The 22,957-nt window shown below is 44.9% G+C and overlaps 1 protein-coding gene and 1 long non-coding RNA gene across 6 annotated transcripts in view; one reads left to right on the top strand and one right to left on the bottom strand.

Moving 5' to 3' along the window:
* Window positions 1-330: 330 nt before the first annotated feature.
* Window positions 331-21,021, bottom strand: LOC129393190 (uncharacterized). The gene is made up of 3 exons (XR_010113167.1): window positions 20,054-21,021; window positions 18,121-18,304; window positions 331-1,925 (listed from the first exon to the last, which is right to left on the bottom strand). It is a non-coding gene; the product is annotated as an uncharacterized LOC129393190 (long non-coding RNA).
* The window catches only part of JCAD (junctional cadherin 5 associated), a 102,575-nt gene continuing 93,037 nt past the window's right edge, over window positions 13,420-22,957 (top strand). For 3 of the 5 annotated variants that reach the window (XM_055092574.2, XM_055092575.2, XM_055092573.2), the window contains exon 1: window positions 13,420-13,573. The gene's annotated coding sequence lies outside the window, so the exon portion shown is untranslated. The remainder of the gene's footprint in view (window positions 13,574-22,957) is intronic. The other 2 variants (XM_055092576.2, XM_034930219.3) reach the window with 2 other exon arrangements.

Below are 22,957 nucleotides of genomic sequence, written 5' to 3'. Positions count from 1 at the left end.
GTTGGAATTGCTAGACCTTTAAGGGTGCAATCCACCCCACCTCTTCGTTTCCCTGCCAGAATTCTATTCCAGACAAAAGTCTGTTTCTCTGCATCTTAAAGGTCTCTAAGAAAAGAGAGTCCACAAATTCCTCAGTTATCTGATCAGTAATAATCCTTCCTTCCACTCAGAAAGTTTTCCTTATAAGTAAATTAACCTCTCTTCTGGAAATTAAAGCCATTTCCTCTCATGTAAGCCATGCTAAGATAGAGAAGTGCTTTTCTCCTTAAAACAACTCTCCTATATTTAAGTGCTCTATTAAACCCCATTTTCTGGTTTTTCTTCCCCTGGAAAGAATGGGAATCAGTTACCTTTTCTCTGGGGCGCATTCATATTACCTACTTGACGTGCCCTTGTTTCTTGCTTTCTTGTATTGTATAACATCACTCTTAAAAACCAAAGCCACAACTGAAATAAATCAATTCTGACAATTTTTGTTGATGCCCCAGGTGAGGGAGAGATGCCTGCATAATTCTGGCCCATTTCACTGCTGCTTAATTTTGGTGTTATATATACTGTTTTCATGCCCATGATCAAAGATACCAATAAATGGCTCCCACATCCCAACTACAGGGTGAGTTCTTGACCTTTTCCCATGTTTTACTGTTTTATTCTACTTGTCGCTCTCCATTTCTGGATCTTAGGATACATTTGAGTCTGTCTGATATGCTAGAATCACATCTAAATTTGGACTCATTCTTTTTTTTTTTTTTTTTGAGATGGAGTCTCGCTCTGCCACCCAGGCTGGAGTGCAGTGGCGCGATCTCGGCTCACTGCAACCTCCGCCTCCCGGGTTCAAGCGATTCTCCTGCCTCAGCCTCCAGAGTAGCTGGGACTACAGGCATGCGCCACCACGCCGGGCTAATTTTTGTGTTTTTAGTAGAGACGGGGTTTCACCGTGTTGGGCAGGCTGGTCTTGAACTCCTGACCTCATGATCCACCTGCCTCAGCCTCCCAAAGTGCTGGGATTACAGGCGTGAGCCACCGCACCTGGCTTGGACTCATTCTTAAATCTGAAGGGCAAGACGGTAAGTTTCTTGAGGCAGAACATTTTATTATTTATCTCATACTTCTCATGATGCCTGGCTCAGAGAAGAGCCTGTGAATACACCATTAGAGACATTTTCTAAGTCACCTCTCACAATTTTCGGTGTTAGGGATTATTAAGACTAGACCAGAGTAGGCCCCATAGTAAGAGTCTTTGGTAGGCTTCCCCTCTGCCATCTCTCCAAATGGACATGGCTGTGGAGTGTGTCTGAACGGGAACTCAGGTGGTGCGTGCCCACAGGGAAACATGGTGCTTAGATTTTCAGCCCAAGTATTATTTTATCTTAGAGTTGGAAATTCTCAAGAAGCCTTTGCAAAGCCTCACAAAGGGAAAATTTGATGTGTTCAGGACTCAGATGCCATTCTGATGAGCTCTTTGGAGAGATATGGAGGGGGAAAGTGGAACGTTGTGAAATCAAACCAACAATTACAATGTCTCGGAACATCAACGTGGTTGGAAATTGTTGATTCAAGTCACGCTCTCCACCAGGCCACTGTCTGTGAGCAGTGTTCTTTAAAAAGAATTATACAGCCACTTGCTAAGTATCTATAAGTCAGATTTATTTCCAGCTACTCCCATATGTGTCCTCTCCGCCCCAAATGGCTGGCCGTCCTCCCTGCTCTCGGCTTAGCCTCATTTCTGTGGCTTTGCTGAAGCTGTTTTCTTGCCAAGTAGGCCGTGCCTGTTCTCCAGTCTAGGGACATCCGACGCAGCATTCAAATCCTTCCTGAGTCCTCCTTTCTCACGTCTTGGTCTGTCCTTGTTCAGAGGTGCAAGTTTGGTCTTCCCAATTACATATCACTGAAGGTGAACCACAGTCTCCCCTTTTCTTCCATCCCTTAATTCCCAGCAAAGTTTAACAAAGAAGAAAGAGCTTCAGATCAGTGTAGTCAAAACCCCACCAGTTTCCAGAATCACCCAATAACATTTTTAAAAAGATCTACTGAGGCCAGACACAGCAGCTCACACCTAGAATCCCAGTGCTTTGGAAAGCCAAGACAGGACGATCGCTCGTGCCCACAGGTTAAAGACCAGCCTGGGCAATATAGCGAGACCCTGCCTCTACAATAAAAAATATGTTTAAAAAAAACTAGCCAGGTGTGGTGATGCATTCCTATAGTCCCAGCTTCTCAGGAGTCAGAGGTGGGGGGATCGCTTGAGCCCAAGAGTTGAAGGCTGGAATGAGCTATGATTGCACCACTGCATTCTAGCCTGGACAACAGAGCAAGACCATGCTTCTTTTTCTTTCTTTTCTTTTCTTTTCTTTTTTTTGGGGGGGGGTGTGGTGGGGGGAACTGAGTTTCACTCTTGTTGCCCAGGCTGGAGTGCAATGGTGCCATCTCAGTTCACTGCAACCTCCACCTCCCAGGTTCAAGCGATTCTCCTGCCTTAGCCTCCCAAGTGCTGCGATTACAGGTGCCCACCACCACGCCTGGCTAATTTTTGTATTTTTAGTAGAGATGGGATTTCACCATGTTGGCCAGGCTGGTCTCAAACTCCTGACCTCAGGTGATCCACCTGCCTCAGCCTCCCAAAGTGCTGGGATTACAGATGTGAGCCACCTTGCCCAGCCAAGACCATGTTTCTAAAAAAATTAAAAAATTAAAAAAAGATCTACTGAATCAAAATTTCTAGAGATGAAACCCAGGAATCTGCTTTTTACAAAAGCTTTTCAGGGGTAAGTCTGAGAATAAGTCAAGTTTCAAGAACTACCAACAAGATCTGAGAGGAGTTTGTGTCAAGTCAAAATCTTGGTACCTAGATGGTGGAGCCCAAGAACCCTGGGTGTGGTCCCATGAATCCCAAAAAGCTTTCTTCCCAGGAAGCACTCTGGAAGGTCAAACCATTGGAGCCGTGGGCACATTTTGCTGCTATGATGCTGTATACACTGAAATAGTGGCTTTTTGCTCCCTGGAGATATTTACATTTTTATTTTTATAGCTACTGATTTTTATATCCTGCATCACATCTACTTCCAAACTAAATGCCACTGCTCTTACGAAGAGCACTTACCACTGGTCACCAGTTTTGTATTGAGAAAAGCAGGCTTGGCTTGGCAACTCTCATTCTTTATCCCTCCTACTCTGAAAGGTGGTGCTTCCTTGGCCAACACAGGGGACAGATTCTATTCTGCTTAGTGCTTAGCCATGGTTTTGTTCATGACAAGCTCATCAGTTCTCAGAAAGCACAACCCCCGACAACTGTCATTACCACATGCATCCTTCTTTCCCAGGCAGGGTCTTTTCAAGGGTGGTGTTGGGCTGGGTGTCCATGCATTTATTCAGCCATTGTCTAGGCTGTGGGCTCCAGGCTTTAGATTTGCTGTGATGCTTGCCTGCAGCCTTCCTAATCTGTGGCTTGAACTGCCCCATCAGCCACTAATCATGGGTCTTGGATACGCTTTAATATGTCCACATGACCATTTTTGTTGTTGTTGTTTGAAGGCACCACATTTTACTTCCCATGTAATATCTTCTTGTTTTATTTCAAACTACTGGGATGATGTGATATCAATATCAATAAAACAGTTTATTGATAACCTAATATGTCTATGGCAATGTACAGGGGCACTGGGCCTTCAAAGATGAACAAGATAAGGATTTTGCTCTAGAGGGGGCCATATTCTGATGAAAGAGACAGAAAATCATTCAGAAAAAAAGCAATTTACAAGGCCAAACAGCAGATAGCAAGTACAAAAATGAATGGCCCACCACTAGCCCCTGTTTGACTTTGGAGGAAGGCTTGACCATGGAGTACTTGAAAACGTCATGGGGAATCCACATAGCTCAGGGCCTGCTATACAGCAGGGGCAAAATAAGTACCTACCAAGTGAATACACAAATGACTAGAAGATGCTAAGTTGTGTGAACCCCGAAAATTTGAGACAGGTCTCAGTTAATTTAGAAAGTTTATTTTGCCAAGGTTGAGAATGCGCACCCGTGGCACATCCTCAGGAAATCCTGATGACGCGTGCCCAAGGTGGTCAGGGAACAGCTTAGTTTTATACATTTTAGGGAGACGTGAGACATCAGTCAATATATGTAAGAAGTACATTGCTTCAGTCTGGAAAGGCGGGACAAACTTGAAGCAAAGGCAGGAAGACTCAAAGTGGAGAGACACCTTCCAGGTCACAGATAGGGGACAGACAAACGGTTGCATTATTTTGAGTTTCTGATTAGTCTTTCCAAAGGAGGCCATCAGATATGCATCCATCTCAGTGAGCAGAGGGATGACTTTTAATAGAATGGGAGGCAGGTTGGCCCTAAACAGTTCCCAGCTTGACTTTTCCCTTTAGCTTACTGATTTGGGGGCCCCCAGATTTATTTACCTTTCACAGTTTTAAACTATGCCCTGAAATACAGTAATGTACACTCAGAAAAGAAACAAACCACATACCACACACAACACACACAGACACACATATTCTTCACCAAGGAAGCCTGAGTCTATTTTCCCAGAGAATAACATAAGTGAGAAATTTAGAAAAGCACACCCTCTTGTGAAAGTTAATCTTTATGGTATTGGCGGGAGTCACTTATTGAACAGTAACTAAGTTAATAGGACCTACCAGATATTGTTTATACTCAGTATATGGATTAAACACTCGTGGTGTAAATTTATTGATTCACAATATAACAAGGAGACAAGAGAGATGACCCTTCTGTCAGCTGAGCTATGCACGGAAACTACCTGATTTATTTCATAATCAACTAACTTATATCCCATCTCCTCCCAAAACAGATTTAATGTCAAACTATTTACAACACCCAAGGTAGGAGGCAAGTTATTAAAAAGGTGAGAAATGGGACATCAAAAAAATGATAAGGCTGGGTGCAGTGGCTCATGCCTGTAATCCCAGCACTTTGGGAGGCCAAGGTGGGTGGATCACCCTGCAGTCAGGAGTTCGAGATCAGTCTGGCCAACATGGTGAAACCCCATCTTTACTAAAAATACTAAAAATTACTAAACATTAGCCAGGTGTGGTGGGATGTGCCTGTAATCCCAGCTACTTGGGAGGCTGAGGCAGGAGAATCGCTTGAACCCAGGAGGCAGAGGTTACAATGAGCCAAGATCACACCACTGTACTCCAGCCTGGGCGACAGAGTGAGAGTCCATCTCAAAAAGAAAAAAAAATGACAAGAAGCTGAATTAATTGAGTCTCCTTGCAACTTTGGCTAAAAAGAAGTCACATGGGGCCGGGTGTGGTGGCTGATGCCTGTAATCCCAGCACTTTGGTAGGCAGAAGTGGGCGGATCACAAGGTCAGGAGATTGAGACCATCCTGGCTAATATGGTGAAACCCCGTCTCTACTAAAAATACAAAAAATTAGCCGGGCATGGTGGCGGGTGCCTGTAGTCCCAGCTACTCCGGAGGCTGAGGCGGGAGAATGGCGTGAACCTGGGAGGTGGAGCTTGCAGTGAGCCCAGATCGTGCCATTGTCCTCCAGCCTGGGCAACAGAGCAAGACTCCATCTCCAAAAAAAAAAAAAAAAAAAAAAGTCACACGGGTTAGTTAGAATGTAAGTTTTGGAAAGAGAAAAGAAGAAAACTTTCTCCTAGTCCTAATTTCAGAAGGAAATTATGTCATGGGGCTATTTCTCTAACCCTAGCCCCTTAATGACTTGCTGCTATCCCTATTTTTATGACTAGTGGGACTCTTACTACCAGCTAGGTAGCTAACTTTCTATGTGGTAGGCGTTGCATGAATTCCTATACACATACTTTAAAAACATTTAATCCTACACCTGTCCTGTGAGGGGTCCTATTGTCTCCTATTATCTTGCAGGCAGCCTTTTTTTTTTTTTTTTTTTGAGATGGAGTCTCGCTCTGTCGCCCAGGCGGGAGTGCAGTGGCGCGATCTCGGCTCACTACAAGCTCCGCCTCCCGGGTTCACGCCATTCTCCTGCGTCAGCCTCCCGAGTAGCTGGGAAACTACAGGCGTCCGCCACCACGCCCGGCTAATTTTTTGTATTCTTAGTAGAGACGGGGTTTCACCATGTTGGCCAGGATGGTCTCGATCTCCTGAACTCGTGATCCGCCCGCCTCGGCCTCCCAAAGTGCAGGCAGCCCTTTTTACCTGTAGCCTTCCTAAAGCAGCTGATGTTCTCCATGAGCAGGTTTTCTGCAGCCTGGGAATTAACATGTGGAGAGAGAGCTACTGCAAACAACCGGAAGCCTCCCCAGCAGCACATAAGAAAATCCTGCTCCAGAGACAACTTTTATCTAGAGAGAGAGGCAGGAACACACTGCTGTGTTCTGCCAAAGCAACTCAAGGACACTTAGAAGGAGGTCTCAAGACTGATCAAGGGGCAGTGCCACTTCTGACCATTGGGGACATTGATTTTGATCAACCACTACCTTAGTTGTTTAGAAGCAAACATGGTGTGGAAGCCAATACGTTAGACTTGAAACCCAAGAAGTTGTTTCCAGGCCTAACTCTGCCATTGCTAGTGGTATAAATTTGAGCAGGTCACTTAACTTCTCTTAGCATCAGTTTTTTCACCTGGTCATTGTGGCAAGAAACAGCTTCACCATCTGCTATGCCGATAACATGGAAACTGTAAAGTATTGAAAATAAAAGCTACAATATGTTATTGACATGGTTTGGATTTGTGTCCCCACCCAAATCTCATGTTGAACTGTAATCCCTAATATTGGTGGAGGAGCCTGGTGGGAGGTGATTGGATCATAGGGGCGGACTTGCCCACTGCTGTTCTCTTGATAGTGAGTGAGTTCTCACAAGATCTGGTTGTTTAAAAGTGTGTAGCACCTCCCCCATTGCTCTCTTTTCTTCCTGCTCTGCACATGTAAGAAGCGTATCCTTCCCTTCCACCTTCCACCACGATTGTAAATTTCCTGAGGCTTCCCCAGCCATGCTTCCTGTACTGTCTGGGGAACTGTGAACAAATGAAACCTCTTTTCTTTTCTTTTCTTTTTTTAATAAATCACCCAGTCTCTGGTATTTCTTTATAGCAATGCAAGAACGAACTAATACAGTTATTTAGCCCAAATTTTAAAATCCTACATGTTCTTCTTCCTACATAGGCCCTAAGAATCACTAAAATTTCATATTATCTAGTTTCTGCTATTTTAATTTTCTTCTTCTTAATACTCTTTGCTGCCTCCATGCCCTCTTCCCTGTGCCCTAAATCCTGGTGATTGGCTGCCTCTCAGCCCCAACTCTTTCCTTCTTGTTATCACTTAGTATTACAAGACCCTAGATAAGAAAGGAAAGGAAAAGGATGGGAAGGCATATTAGTCTGCTTTCATGCTGCTGATAAAGATATGCCCAAGACTGAGTCATTTATAAAGAAAGAAAGATTTAATGGACTCACATTTCCACGTGGCTGGGGATGCCTCACAATCATGGAGGAAGTCAAAAGGCACATCTGACATGGTGGCAGGCAAGAGAGAGTGAGAGCCAACCAAAAGGGGAAACCCCTTATAAAACCATCAGATCTTGTAAGACTTATTCACTACCATGAGAACAGTATGGGGGAAACTACCCTCATGATTCAATTATCTCCCACCGGGTCCCTCCCACAACACGTAGGAATTACGGGAGCTACAATTCAAGATGAGATTTGGGTGAGGACACAGCCAAACCATATCAGAAGGGAATGGAAGAGTACTTATTGTTGTACAAACATCCTATACAAAAATTAGCCAGGCATGGCAGCACGCACCTCTAGTCCCAGCTACTGGGGAGGCTGAGGCTGGAGAATCACTTGAACCCGGGAGACGGAGGTTGCAATGAGCCGAGATCATGCCATTGCACTCCAGGCTGGCTGACAGAGAGATTCCATCTAAAAAAAAAAAAAAAAACTTTACAAAAACAAAGGCACTTTCATAAAAACCAATACACCTACCATCACATCACCTTCGCATATCAACTCCTCCTTCTCCTACCCCATTTCCAGTTTATCCATAGACATTTATGCTTCTAAATGGCTGTGATCACAGAGCCGATACGTTGTCTGGTTCTGCTAGTTTTATTTATTTAACATTGCTGTAACTATTTCCTCAGTTGCTACATCCCTTCATAATTAACCCTGCTATTGGTTGTAAACTATTCCACGGGGTAAAATGTATTATGATGAAAATCATAATTTTCTTAGTGTTGGACATCGAGGTTTAATTTAATAAATAATGCCACAACAAATACTTTGCATACTTAGTCTTTTTCCCCTCTCATGAATTAGATAGAAAAGTGCGTATAATTTTTTTTCTAAAAGCTGATGAAATTTTCTAAATTCCCTGCAGGCTGAATATTTATCACCCCTTTTTGGTCCCTCTTTTCTTTACCTTGCTTTATTCCTTGTGGGATCTTCTGGTCCTTGAGGCAAGGATTCAGCTAGCTGCTGTTTCTTTTTTTTGAGACGGAGTCTCACTCTGTCACCCAGGCTGGAGTGCAATGGCTCGATCTCAGCTCACTGCAACCTCCGCCTCCTGGGTTCAAGCAACTCTCCCGCCTTAGCCTCCTGAGTACCTGGGATTACAGGTGCCCACCACTACACCCAGATAATTTTGGTATTTGTAGTAGAGATGGGATTTTGCCATGTTGGCCAGGCTTGTCTCAAATTCCTGACCTCAGGTGATCCACCTGCCTTGTCCTCCTAAAATGTTGGGATTACAGGCTTGAGCCACCACAACTGGCCTTTTTTTTTTTTTTTTTTTTTTTTGATCAGCTGCTGTTTCTAATCATGACTTTTTCCATCAACAAATCTCTCTGAAAGCTGTTTCTTGTTCTCCAAAAAGGCCAGAAGAGTTACGTAGATGGCTTGCTAACACTTGCCTCATTGTAGTCAACTCTGTAGAAGTGATCTTGTCCAAAGCAAGAAGGGGAATTCTATCAAATAGCACAAAGCTCTGCCCAGACAGTCTCATCTCCAGCCGACAGGTGTATGCTGGTTCTTTAACCTGGACCGGAGTGGTATAGAGAACTGTACCAATCAGGGTCCAACCAGGAAAATGGGATCTGCTCTAAACATTAAAATAGAGGAAATTTGGCTGGGTTTGGTGGCTCACACCTGTAATCCCAGCACTTTAGGAGGCTGAGGAGGGTGGATCACCTGAGGTCAGGAGTTTGAGACCAGCCTGGCCAACATGGTGAAACCCCGTCTCTACTAAAAATACAAAACATAGCCGGGCATGGTGGCAGGTGCCTGTAACCCCAGCTACTTGGGAGCCTGAGGCAGGAGAATTGCTAGAACCCAAGAGGCAGAGGTTACAGTGAGCTGAGATTGTGCCACTGCACTCCAGCCTGGGCTACAGAGTGAGACTTCATCTCAAAAATAAGTAAATAAATAAATAAATAAAATAGAGGAAATTTGGTAAGTGAATTGGTTACACAGATGAAGGAAAAGCAGAGAGGTGCACTGGGGACAGTGAGGCAATGCAGAGATCAGACATAGCAGGAAGCCACTACCTCACTTCCCTTCCAGGCTGAAGGACAGAGCCAGAAACACTTGTCAGAAGCTGAGCCCAGGGGACCTGTCCCAGCAGAGCTCAAGTCCCAAAGGAGAGGACGTAGCCCTGCTGGAGACACTAACTGAGGTTGGGTGGGGGAGAATACCCTGGCTTCTCCCTCCCTCCTGCCTTTTCCCCTGCCACCATGTCTCCCATTGGTGGGACTCAAGTGGAAACCACAACACAGTCTACAATACCCAAGGAGCAGGGCCAGCCCACTGCCGGTCCCCAATGCCATGACACAAGGCAAAGAGGAAGAGAGTGAAGAATAAGCCCAAAGGCAAAGGAGCCAGGCATTAGTACAAAATCACATTGACAAATATTCATTCAAAACTGCATCAAGGCCAGAAAGACAAATCCTGAGAGTTGGTCAAGAAAGCAAAAAGAAACTATACAGTTTTGTTTTCAGTACCTGTATCAACCATACACATTTACATTCTTAGTTGCAAATGATACCACTAGCTTGTTGGAGAAAAAAAAACGTTCATCAAAGGGTATCACTAGGTCACAGAAATTCTGGGAGACCAGAGGCAGGCATGGGAACTGCACAACCAGGAGCACTAAACAAGTGACACACTGAGTCCCCTGTGGCCACAGAGGTGGGGCCAGGCAGACACCAAACAGGACACCAGACTGGCCCTTTCTGAGACCAGCCAGAGAGTTGTGTCCCCCTGCCAGATCGCACTGGCCTCCCATAGCATAGATTCGCTCCCTTTTCTGCCTCCTCCTGGTTCTTACTAGTTGGGTCTCTTGCAGTGCCCCTGCTGTGCGGCCTGTAGCACCTGCCTGCACCCCAGCTGCAAATGAAGCTGGAAAAGAGAGTCTTGGCTTCTACTGTGGGGAAGGGGAACGCAATGGCAGAAGTCCAAGTTTACCAAAGGGAAATCGTTCACCAGATGAGAGGTGGCCATACGTGTGATAACTGTGCAATTTTTGTTCACTACAGAATGTTCCCAAGTTTGCCACAAGGTGACCATGAAAATGGATATGAATAAGGGGGGTAATGTCACCCACTGAAATAATGGCACAATGCTAATGACAACACCACTTGCCATGCCCGGGCTGGGTCCTTTCATGCCCTGGGCCTGATGGGGACAAATCTGCATCCCGTGGCCATGTGATCGCTTTATCGTCTGAGGGTGTCACATCAGAGAACCCAGGCTACTACCAAGCCTTAGAGTTCGTTATCATAGAAGGGAACTCAGGGGACACCCAGCCTCCTTCCCACCAAACACGACCCTCTTCAGAGTCTCCTGACAACTCTAGCTGTTAGAAAGATCCTTTTCCTAACTGCAGTTGATGCGTATTTCTGCAATGAGGCTCTTCTTTCCGAAATTCAAAATTCAATGAGTGACTGCCAAAAGAATGCATAAAAGTCAGCTCCACCCAGGGGCAAGAGTTAGAAGGATAAGTCCAGGTTCATCCCTGAGGAAGACCATTTTAGGAACCTCGTCTTCAGAGACCATCAGGCAACCCTTTTATTCACCACCCTTGAGATTACGTTCTGGTGGAGTAAGACCGATTGAGTTATTTTTGTCATAACCGTTAATAGAGTATCCCCTCTATATCTTTGACTGTTTTAGATTCTAGGGATAAAAAGATGAATAAGACGTGGTGTTTGCTCTCAGCAAACCCACAGTGCAGTAAGAAAGACAAAGACAAAAATAGATAATGGGGGTGTAACTAAGGTAAGAACTACAAAAAGAGAATTAGCAAAATATGATAAGAGAGGCTGAAGGAAGAAGCTGAGAAGATCCATAGAGAGCTTGAAAGACAAGGTACCCTTGGGAATGACAAGGAGGAGGCCCTGACAGGGCTCCAAGGCTTCTATATGAGAGACCAGTTGAGAGACAGCCATGGTGAGTTCTTAGAGGTGAAGTCAGGTACACTGTGTCTATCCATCAGTGTGGCTAGGCAGGAATGGGAGTACCTGTGTAAAAGACTTCCTCTGATGAGTGAATAAGAAAATTGGAGACTTAAGGCCTGAATATGGGTTGGTGGTGTAAGTAGATGTTCTCTCCGTAGTATGATCTTTAGGAATTATTGAAAAAAAAAAACATGTTATTCCTTTCTTCCACCCATTGAAAAATAAAAATGATGCAAAACAAAACAAAAAACCCTCTGTAGCAGAAATTTTTCTATGAAGAACCAGTTAACAAATAGTTCGGGCCTTGCTGGGCCTCACAGTCTCTGCCGCATCTATTCCACGCTGCTGCTGTCATGCAGAAGCAGCCAGACACAGTGCGTAAATGAGTGTGTGGTTGTAGACCAATAAAACTTTATTGACAAAAATAGTCAGTGGGCTGCCTTTGGCCCAAGAGCCATGGTTGGTCAACTCTTTTTTTTTTTTTTTTTTTTTTGAGACAGAGTTTCACTCTTGTCACCCAGGCTGGAGTGCAAAGGTGTGATCTTGGCTCACGGCAACCTCTGCCCTCCAGGTTCAAGCGATTCTCCTGCCTCAGCCTCCTGAGTAGCTGGGATTACAGGCATCCGCCACCATGCCCAGCTACTTTTTTTGTATTTTTAGTAGAGACGAGGTTTCACCATGTTGGTCAGGCTGGTCTCAGACTCCTGACCTCAGGTGATCCACCCTCCTCAGCCTCCTAAAGTGCTGGGATTACAGGCATGAGCCACCACACCTGGCTGGCCAACTCTTGATCTACAGAATCAAATTTGCAAACCATCGCTTACCACTTTGTTTGCCAGCTCTTTTCTGAGTGCACATTTTGAATTTGTGTGTGTAGGTAGGATGGAAAGAGTCCTCTGTGGGAGGGCAGAGGGCGACTCTGGAAGAGAAGTGATGGGCAGAATGAAGAGGTCCCATTGAGCTGTGTGAAGAAAAGGATCTGCTACCAGAGAGAAGGACAGGCCCACTCATTCCTCCTTGAGGAGTGCCTCCTGGCCGCGTGTCCTGCTGTCTAACCGTGGCTCCAAACTGACTGGTTGCATCTTGGCCAACTGCTCCTAGGCAGGGCTGCATTTCGTCCCTGAGGTGACAGTGCACATGATAATTTATATTTTGGTGCAAAAGCACCTCAAGCTCCTTTGAGATAAAAGACTCTATATAAAACTGAGTTATGACCCTGCTTAATAGGAGCACTGTTGCCTTTTTCCAAAAGTGGAGTTAAACCCCTCTGGCATCTGCAAAGGGCTGGCTGTAAAGGATCGTTGGCCCTTTCAGCCGCCCTCATTTTTGCTGTTGATTCTGTGTGCCATAAATCATTCTCTTCCAAGTCCAAAGGCGGCATTTGTATTTGCCAAAATACTAAGGAGCAGGATCTCCAACTGGTTGAAGCTGAGGTTGGATCTTTGCTTTTTAAGTTGTGTGGGAGGTGGGGAGCACGCGTGCGTGCTCACACACACACACACACACACACATTAATCCTCCCTTAATGACCTTCCAGAATAGCTATTCCCTTACCCTACAACTTCCTATGGATTCTCATGACACTGGTTTTGTTTTTGCACAAAAGATTTGACTTGGTCAGTCACACTCCTTTGTTATTTTGTACTTTTAACCCCCTTTCTCTGTGGAGAAAGGCTACCACGAGAAAGGTAACTTTCTCTTGTCCAAAGCCCAGGACCACATAGGCTCGGTACCAAGCTTCTTTTGGGACAGTATTTGACAGGGCATACCAACACGTCTTTTTTTAGAAAAGACCATAAGTGTCTTATCTTACTCCTTTGGAATTTTCCGCAGTTATTTAATCTCTAGTTTAGGAAAAGTTGGTTTGAGGGTTCTTCAAATCTCCTCGAACCTCTTACATCAGATCTGTGAGCTTGATTCACTTGAGGTGGATGGGGGCTGTGTTTGCCAGCATACCTCATTTCCATCTCTCCTCCCTACTGACTAGAAACCTTGTGGTTAAAATAACACACAGCCTCTATTCAGAGCTCAAACTTAGAGCTGCTCTCGGAGGAGGATTTTAGATTTAGGAAATTCTCAGCAGAGCATCCGAGGGGCTTTTGAAAAATTCAATTCTTTAGACGCTCATGAAGAAATCAGGGATTTCCTCAGGTAAATATTTTCTTCCCTTTTCCATTGTTTTGTTGAAAGGATGATTAAGAAAATAGGGCCGGTAATCACTGAAAAACGGCAGCTGCTTTCTAGCTTTTTGCTGGTGAACAGGGCTTGTGACAGTTTCTCTGAAAGGGGAATAAAGTGATAAAACAAGGATCTCCTGGAGAGAGAGCTGCAGAATCAATTCTCTGTTTGTGGAGAAAGGGCTGGGTGTCTGAGAAAGAGAGATGCTTCGTTGGAGTCACCGCATCGCATTTGGTTGTATATAGGTTACAAAGGTAGAAAACAGTCGGTTGGTCTTATTCACTGTCTGGGGCAGTGGCTCTGAGGTTGGTCACGTGACCAGCTCATACAGAAGCGGTTCCCAGCACTATCTTAGCATCATCTGTTCTTATTGAGTAAAACTAAACTGGTTCTCCTTCCTTGTGGCTGCTCTTCAAGTAATCAGGTGTCACTGTTTTTATCTGTTTATATTTCTATCTATCTATCATCTATTATGTATCTATCATCTATCTGTCTACCTATCTATCTATCTATCTATCTATCTATCTATTCGGCTTTAAAATTTTTGTGAAATACAGTTCTATTATCTCATATTTTCATATTTTTTAAACTCATGACTTTCTAAGTGATACATCATTAGAGACTTGTCTTAAATCTAGTGCAAAATGTGTTAACATTTTCTTCAAATACCAGTAACTATGGTCTCCTGAACTAAAAGAACAGTTCATTTGCAGAATGAGTCATTTTTCTGAAAAACCTGCCACCACACCTCTTGGTTTTTTTTTTTTTTATTTGTGCTGTTTTGTGTTTTTTGGTAAACATCTGTGCCTATGAAAGCTTTCAATATATCTCATTGTGGCTGGACCAGGTATTTTCCAGTTTGCCAATCCATAACTCTTCTGAGACATTATTTGTCCTTTGCAGTTGCATTTGAAGAAAATTTCCTACCTACTTGATGATAAAGCCAAATCAATCAATCAGTTGTCAGTCAAACATTTATTCATGTGCATTATATATGCTCTGCATTGAAATAGTTACCAGGGTTGGGGGAAGACAGTTTCAAAGAAGATAAATATCACCCTTGGTGTTTATCCTGTGTCTCCCACCCACATTTATCAAATAATTACAAAACATTATCAATAGCACAAAATGAAGTGCCAAATTTCAAGCTTCAGATTACAGGTGAGGTTGAAGTGGCCATAGAGCTATCATTCTGGAGAGCCCACTGTGCACGGGGAACTAAGTCAACCACTTTGTGATCATCTTATTTTATTCTCTCAATAGCCCTTATTTTACATATGAAGAAAGAGAAACTTACAGAGGGGGCTAAGTGCCCAGTGTCATAATGCTGATGAGTCGTAGACACAATGCTCAAATCTTTAATGCACCCAACCTTTAAGAGGCTGAGGCTGGAGAATCATTTGAGGATAGGAGTTCAAGACCATCCTGGGCAACACAGCAAGATCCCATCTATTAAAAAAATTATTTTTAAAGGAAAATACACCTAAGAAGAAGTGGTCCCTGGGCAGGGTGCCAAAGGGTGTTCAAGTATTCAAATGGCCAGGAGGAGCAGTGTGCAGGTGAGGAACAGGTTGGAAGGGTCCAGAGTGTCTGGGGGACAGTGCAACAGTGCATGCCCTGATGAGAGGTAAAAAGGGAAGTGCTAGGTGAAGAGAGGTGGAGGGGGGTGGGCCCAGAAGTCGCCCTATGAGGAGGGTGGAGCCAGGTTCTGATGAATGCTGCTCTGAGCCATCTGTCTGTTTTGTGCTTCCTTCCTCTCTGCTGGGAGGCTTTTTTTTTTTTTTTTTTTTTTTTTTTTTTTTTTGACAGTGTCTTGCTCTGTCGCCCAGGCTGGAGTGCAGTGGCACGATCTTGGCTCATTGCAACCTCCACCTACTGGGTTCAAGCGATTCTCCTCCCTCAGCCTCCCAAGTAGCTGGGATTACAGATGCCTGCCACCATGCCCAGTTGATTTTTGTATTTTTAGTAGAGACAGGGTTTCACCATGTTGGCCAGGCTGGTCTTGAACTCCTGACCTCAGGTGATCCACTGGCTTTGGCCTCCCAGAGTGCTGGGATTACAGGCATGAGCCACTGCACCTGGCTCTGGGAGGCTTTTTGCCTACCTCACTGAGGTTTCATATCCTCCCGCCTCAGGTCTTTGCCCAAATCTCCACTCATTTGTGAGGCTTTCTCTGACCCTCCTATTCAAAGAGAACCCCATGACCACCTTCATTGACTCTCCTTAAAAATTGTGACAAAATACACATAGTATATAATTTACCATTTTAACCATTTGTAAAGTGTACAGTGCAGTGATATTTCATACTGTACATTCACGATGTCATGCAACCATTGCCACTGTCTAGATCTAGAGCATTTCATCATCCAGAAAGGAAACCCTCTGCCCATTAAGCAGTCACGCCCCATTATCCTCTTTCCCAAGCTCCAGGGAACCCCTGAGCTGCATTTCATCTCTATGGATTTTTTTTTTTTTTTTGAGATGGAGTCTCGCTCTTTTGCCCAGGCTGGTGTTCAGTGGTACAATCTTGGCTCACTGCAACCTCTGCCTCCCGGGTTCAAGCGATTCTCCTGTCTCAGCTTCCTGAGTAGCTGGGATTACAGGCATGTGCCACCACGCCTAGCTAATTTTTTTATTTTTAATAGAGACGGGGTTTCATCATGTTGGCCAGGCTGGTCTCGATCTCCTGACTTCAGGTGATCCACCCATGTCGGCTTCCCAAAGTGCTAGGATTACAGTCATGAGCCACCGTGCCCAGTCGGGATATTTCATATAAATGAAATCATACATTATGTGACTTTTTGTGTCTGGCTTATTTCACTTAGCATAGTAATTTTTTTCGTTTGTTTAAATTTAATTTTTCTAAAGAGACAGAGTCTCACTGTGTTGCTGAAGCTGGAGTGCAGTGGCACAATCATAGCTCCCTGCAGGCAGCTTTGAACTCCTAGGCTCAATCGATCTTCCTGTCTCAGTCTCCTGAGTAGCTTGGATGACAGGTGCATGCTGTTGTGCCCAGCTAATTTTTTTTTTTAATTTTTTGTAGAGACAGGGTCTCATTTTGTTGCCCAGGCTGGTCTTGAACTCCTGGCTTCAAGTGATCCTCCTACGTCAGCCTCCCAAAGTGCTGGGATTATAGGTGTGAGCCACTGCTCCCAGCCCAGCATCATATTCTTAATGTTTGTCCATGAGGTAGCCTGCATCGGTCCTCCATTCTGTTCTACGGCTGAATGATAGTCCATTGTGTGTATATATCACATTTTGTTTATGCTTTATCAGTTCATGGTGATTTGAGTTGTTTCCACCTTTCAGTCATTGTGAATAGTGCTGCCATGAGCATGGGTGGACAAGTTTTCACTTAAACCCATATTTTCAGCTCTTTGGGGGCATCTACCTGGGAGTGGAATTGCTGGATCATATGGTGAGTCTATGTTTAACTTTTTGAGGAACTGCCAAACTATTTTCCACAGCAGCTGCACTATTTCACATTCCCACCAGCACTGTAGGAAGGTTCCAATTTCTTCACATTCTTGCCAAAAGTTATTTTCCGGTTATTTTTATGATCGCCATCCTACTGGGTGTGAAGTGTGAGCTCACTGTGGATTTGAATCGCATTTCCCTCATGACTAATGACACGGAGCCTCTTTTCATTTGTTTGTTGGCCATTTGTCCAGTCATTCACTTTGTATTTCCTTTATCTGGCTTTATTTTTCTTTATACATAGCTTTATGATTTATCATGTCATGTCACATCACATTTTTACTTATTTAAATGAATAAATAAAATGTAACGTATCTCCTCCTAGGACTATGAAAGCCTCATGAAGACAGAGATTCTGTCTACTATTGCATCTCAGTACTTAGGACTGTGTTCATCACTGTGGGAACTCAATATGTATTTGCAGAATAATTGAAGAGCAAATTATGGTTATTCCCCAGCCCTGGGCCTAAGGTCTCTCCAATCTTCAGATGGGTCAATGGTGGGACAGGATTGCTTGAGGCCAGGAGTTAGAGACCAGTCTGGGCAACATAGCAAGACCCCATCTCTACAAAAAAAAATTTTTGAAGAAAATGCACCCAAGAAGAAGTAACCCCTGGGCTGGGTCCCGAAGGGCTGTCAGGCACTCAAATGGCCAGGAGGAACAGTGTACAGGTGAGGAACAGGGTGGAAGGTCCAGAGTGAGTGGAGAGCCACAGCTGGTCCAAACATCAGCAGGCCTATACATCAGGGGGTCCATACATCAACCAGTCCGTATATCAGGTCGGGGGTAGAGGCATACATCAGGATGTTCACCCATTAGCTGGTCTATACATCAGGGGTCTATACATCAGCTGCCCCATACATCAGTTAGTCCATACCTAAGTGGGTGCATACATTAGCTGGTCCACACATCAGGGGGTCCATACCTCAACCAGTCCATATATCAGGTTGGGAGAGAGGCATACATCAGGATGTTCACACATCAGCTGGTCTATACATTGGGGTCTATACATCAGCTGGCCCATATATCAGTTAGTGCATACCTGAGTGGGTGCATACATCAGCTGGTCCATACATCAGTGGGTCCATACATCAACTGGTCCATATATTGGTGGGTCACTCATCAGGAGGTTCACACATCAGTGGTCTATACACCAGGGGTCCATACATCAGCTGCTCCATACATCAGGGGTCCATACATCACCTGGCCCATACATCAGCTGATTCCTATATCAGAGGAGGCATACATCAGGAGGTTCACACATCAGCTGGTCCATACATCAGTGCGTCCATATGTCAACTGGCCTATACATCAGCGGGTCCATACATCAGCTATCCTATACATCAGGGAGTCCATACATCAGCTAGTCCATATATCGAGGAGGGCATACATCAGGAGGTTCACACATCAGCTGGTCCATACATCAGGGGTCCATACACCAACAGGTCCATACATTAGCCGGTCCATACACCAGCTGGTCCACACATCAGCTGGTCTATACATCAGCTGGCTCATATATCAGGGAGTCCATACATCATCTGGTCCATGCATCAGTAAGCCAATACATCAATGAGTCCATACATCAGCTGGTCTATACATCAGCTGGCCCATACCTCAGGGGTCCATACATCAGGAGGTTCACACATCAGCTGGACCATACATCAATGGTCCATACATCAGCAGGTCCATACATCAGCGGGTCCATACATCAGCTGCTCCACACATCAGCTGGTCTATACATCAGCGGGGAGTCTATACATCATCTGGTCGACACATAAGTGAGTCCATACATCCATGGGTTTATACATCAATTGGTCCATATATTGGGGGGTCATATATCAGGAGCTTCACACATCAGTGGTCCATACATACATCAGGGGTCCATACATCAGCTGGCCCATATATCAGGGGGTCCATACATGAGCTGGTCCATACATAGGGGGGTCTACATATCAGCTGGTCCATATATCAACTGGTCCATACATCCGCTGGTCTCTAGATCAGCTAGTTCATACACCAGGGGGTCCACACATCAGCTGATCCATACATCAGGTGGTTCATACATCAGCAGGTCCATACATCAAGGGGCCCATATATCAAGAAGTCCATATATCAGGGAGTCCATACATCGGGGGCCTATACCATATTATTTATCCTCCCCACATCCCGCCGATGCTGCCATGGCAAATCATAGTATCCTTCCACCATCCACCCAACCCTTGGATTGTGGGGATGGAGGCTGGAGCAGCAAAACAATTATTTGGATAATCAAGGTTTGAGATAGTGAGAGCCAGAACTCAGGAAGCCACAAGGAGAGCAGAGTGACAGGGACAGACAGGAGAGAGACACTGAAGGAAAAAAAAGCAACAAGATTGGGTGACTGGCTGGTTGAAACAACAGGGGCTTGAGCTGAAGACAGGGCCACAGGCATCCATCAAAGATAACTTCAAGTTTTGAACTTGGAAGTCTGGGGAAATGGTGGCACCATTAACTAGATAGGGACATTAGGAGTAGGAAAAAGGGAAGGCTTGCTTTCTATTTGAGAAGAAAACAAGAGAGTGAAAGGTCCTTAATGAACCAAGCCTAGACATGCATTTCAGAGAGTCTGTGATGATGCCCCTGGTACAGGCAGCCCCAAGAATCTACTGTGGCTTCTTTGTCCCATCAAGGCCAATTCCGCTCCGCCAATCATAGTCTCCCTGCTTGGTTGAGAAGTGGACAGAATGGCCTCAATGCACACAGACAGATTATCAAGATAACCAAGCATGGGGGCTGGGGAGGGGCAGCCTGAGGACGAGGGAAGATGCTGGGTGCCAGGGCGTGCAGCGGAGAGCAGCTCTGTGGCCCTCTGTCTCCAACTCAAGCTCCCGTTGTTTCAACCAGCAAGTTGGGCCAAGGACTCCAAGCTCCACCTCCTCAAGATTCAGGACAGAGAAAAGTCTACTCTTTAAATGTTCACTGTGCAACATACTTACAAAAACTTGACAAAAGCATGTGAGAGCTACTTTTTCCTTTTTTTTTTTTTTAATCTTGAGCACGTAGAAGGGGCCCTTATATTTCACAGGAATTTTCTCTTCCATGGGTGTGTAGACTGAAATGTAAGTTTACGAAGAAGGCATTTGTTACCTAGGCTGGAGAATTCTGACTTAAAGAAGAAGCATGTAGTGGCTGAAATCTCCTCCCACGGACTTAGTGAAAACTCTAGTGAGGGGATGATCACTGCCATCATTTCTTTCTGGCTTTGGATACTGCCAGGCTGCTCATGTGTGACAACTAAATGTTGGGATATCTTCAATGAATGAACAATGAACAATGAACGATGGGATATCTTCTCCTTATAAGCCCCTCACTCTGAGTGTGTACTGTGGTTCTGTTCCTGCAATCTTTCTGATAAAATTCTCGTCGCCCCATTGCAAAGCAGTGTTCCCAAACTCAAGGCTATGTGGATGCCTATCCCTCTGCAATTCTGAGCTTGAATAAAGAGAAAGCCTTGGAGAGCCAAGTTCACTTTCCTGACACCATGACAACCACCCCTGATAACGCCATCACTCTTTTTTTTTTTTTTAGTATGGAGTTTCGCTCTTGTCACCCAGGTTGGAGCGTAATGGCATGATCTCAGCTCACTGCAACCTCCACCTCCCAGGTTCAAGTGATTCTCCTGCCTCAGCTTCCCAAGTAGCTGGGATTACAGGTGTGCACCACCACGCCCGGCTAATTTTGTATTTTTAGTAGAGACGGGGTTTCACCATGTTGGCCAGGCTGGTCTCAAACTCATGACCTCAAGTGATCCACCTGCCTGGGCCTCCCAAAGTGCTGGGATTACAGGAGTGAACCACCGCACCCGGCCACCATCATTCTTAAGATAGGGCTCCTGACATATTTCTGGAACATAACCTACTGACTAAGGTATCCTAGACAGAAAAGGGGCATTCCAGGATAGGGGTGCATATTTTATTAGACACTATGGCCAACTTTTTTTAAGTTTTAAGGTAGCTGTTCTTTAGGCAATTGAAAAGGACATAAGTTTCATCTTAATTCTGAAATGATGGGGCTTCAGGATTGACTTCCTTGGATAATGTGTTTTCCGATTTCATTCAAACATGCATTAATTTAGATACCTCATCATGTTACTTGAAAGGGGTCCCAATCCAGACCCCAAGAGAGGGGTTCTTGGACCTCATGCAAGGAAGACTTCAGGGCGAGTCCATAGAGTAAAGTGAAAGCAAGTTTATTAAAGAAGTAAAGAAACAAAAGAATGGCTACTTCATAGGCAGAGCAGTGGCGTCGGCTGCTCAACTGATTGTACTTATCGTTACCTCTTGATTATTTGCTAAACAAAGGTTGGATTATTCATGAGTTTTCCAGGAAAGGGTTGGGCAATTTCCAGAACTGAAGTGTCCTCCTCTTTTTAGATCATATAGGGTAACTTCTGGACATTGCCATTGCATCTGAAAACTGTCATGGCACTGGTGGGAGTGTCTTCTAGCATGCCAATGCAGTATAATTAGCATATAATGAGCAGCAAGGATGACGAGAGATCCCTTTCATCACCATCTTGGTTTTGGCGGGTTCTGGCTAGCTTCTTTACCTCATGCTGTTTTATCAGCAAGGTCTTTGTGACCTGTATCATGTGACCTCCTATCTCATCCTGTGACTTAGAGTGCCTAACCTACTGGAAATGCAGCCGAGTAGGTCCCAGCCTTATTTTACCTAGCCCCTATTCAAGATGGAGTCGCTCTGGTTTAAACATCTCTGACAATCAAATGAGTATTTGTGTAAGCCCACTGAAAACTCATCAACAGTCCCATGGGGAGGGATGTGCAAGGCTCTGTCCCAATTCTCCAGTGTTAATAAAGAATCAGGACTGCCATGGGACAGTAAGTGACAACAGAAGAGAAATGCACAGAAAGCAGTGCTGTGAGGACAGGCATGCAGGGCTGCCTGCACCCAGCTGTGGTCTCCCTACATTTGAGCTGGCAGCCTTCTTCTTGGCATGCCCAGCCAGGAGGATAATAATTGAGAAATCAAATGGGGAAATGGGCACTTTGCAAGGCATTTAAGCTCAAAGAACTACAACGGGCCAGGCATGGTGGCTCACTTCTGTAATCCCAGCACTTTAGGAGGCTGAGGTGGGCAGATCACCTGAGGTCAGGAGTTCAAGACCAGCCTGGCCAACATGGTGAAACTCTGTCTCTACTAAAAATACAAAAATTAGCTGGGCACAGTAGCATGCACCTGTAACCCCAGCTACTCAGGAGGCTGAGGCAGCAGAATCGCTTGAACCCAGGAGGCAGAGGTTGTGGTAAGCCAAGATAGTGCCACTGCACTCCAGCCTGGGTGACAAAGCACTACAACGTTCATCCAAACTAATCTTCTGTGCTACTCTAGGCTTCACAGTGACAAAGTTCTACAGGGACACATCTGCCTTTTTGCGTTGTACTTTTTTTTTTTTTAAGAGACAAGGTATTGCTCTGTTGCCCAGTGCAGTGGTGCCATCATAACTCACTGCAGTCTCCAACTCCTGGGCTCAAGCAATCCTCCTGTCTTAGCCTCCCAAGTAGCAGGGACTACAGGCACACACCATCATGCCCAGCTAATTTTTTATATTTTTTATTTTTTGTAGAGATGGGGTCTTGCTGTGTTGCCCAGACTGATCTTGAACTCCCGGCATCAAGTGATCCTCCCATCTCAGCATCCCAAAGTGCTGGGATTACAGGTGTGAGCCAATGCCCCCAGCCTGCATCTCTTTAAAATAATAAATGATGTCCAAAGCATAATCTATAACCGTGGTTCTATGGCTCTGGAATTGTGAAGGAACAAAAATATTGGTTGGGGTCTTAGTACTTGAAGATATTTTATCCTGAAGGGAGTGCTGTGTT

Source organism: Pan paniscus, chromosome 8, assembly GCF_029289425.2.
Source record: "Pan paniscus chromosome 8, NHGRI_mPanPan1-v2.0_pri, whole genome shotgun sequence".
NCBI lineage: Eukaryota > Metazoa > Chordata > Mammalia > Primates > Hominidae > Pan > Pan paniscus.
Note: the sequence above shows the minus strand (reverse complement) of the source record. Positions and strands in the feature narration are given on the sequence as shown.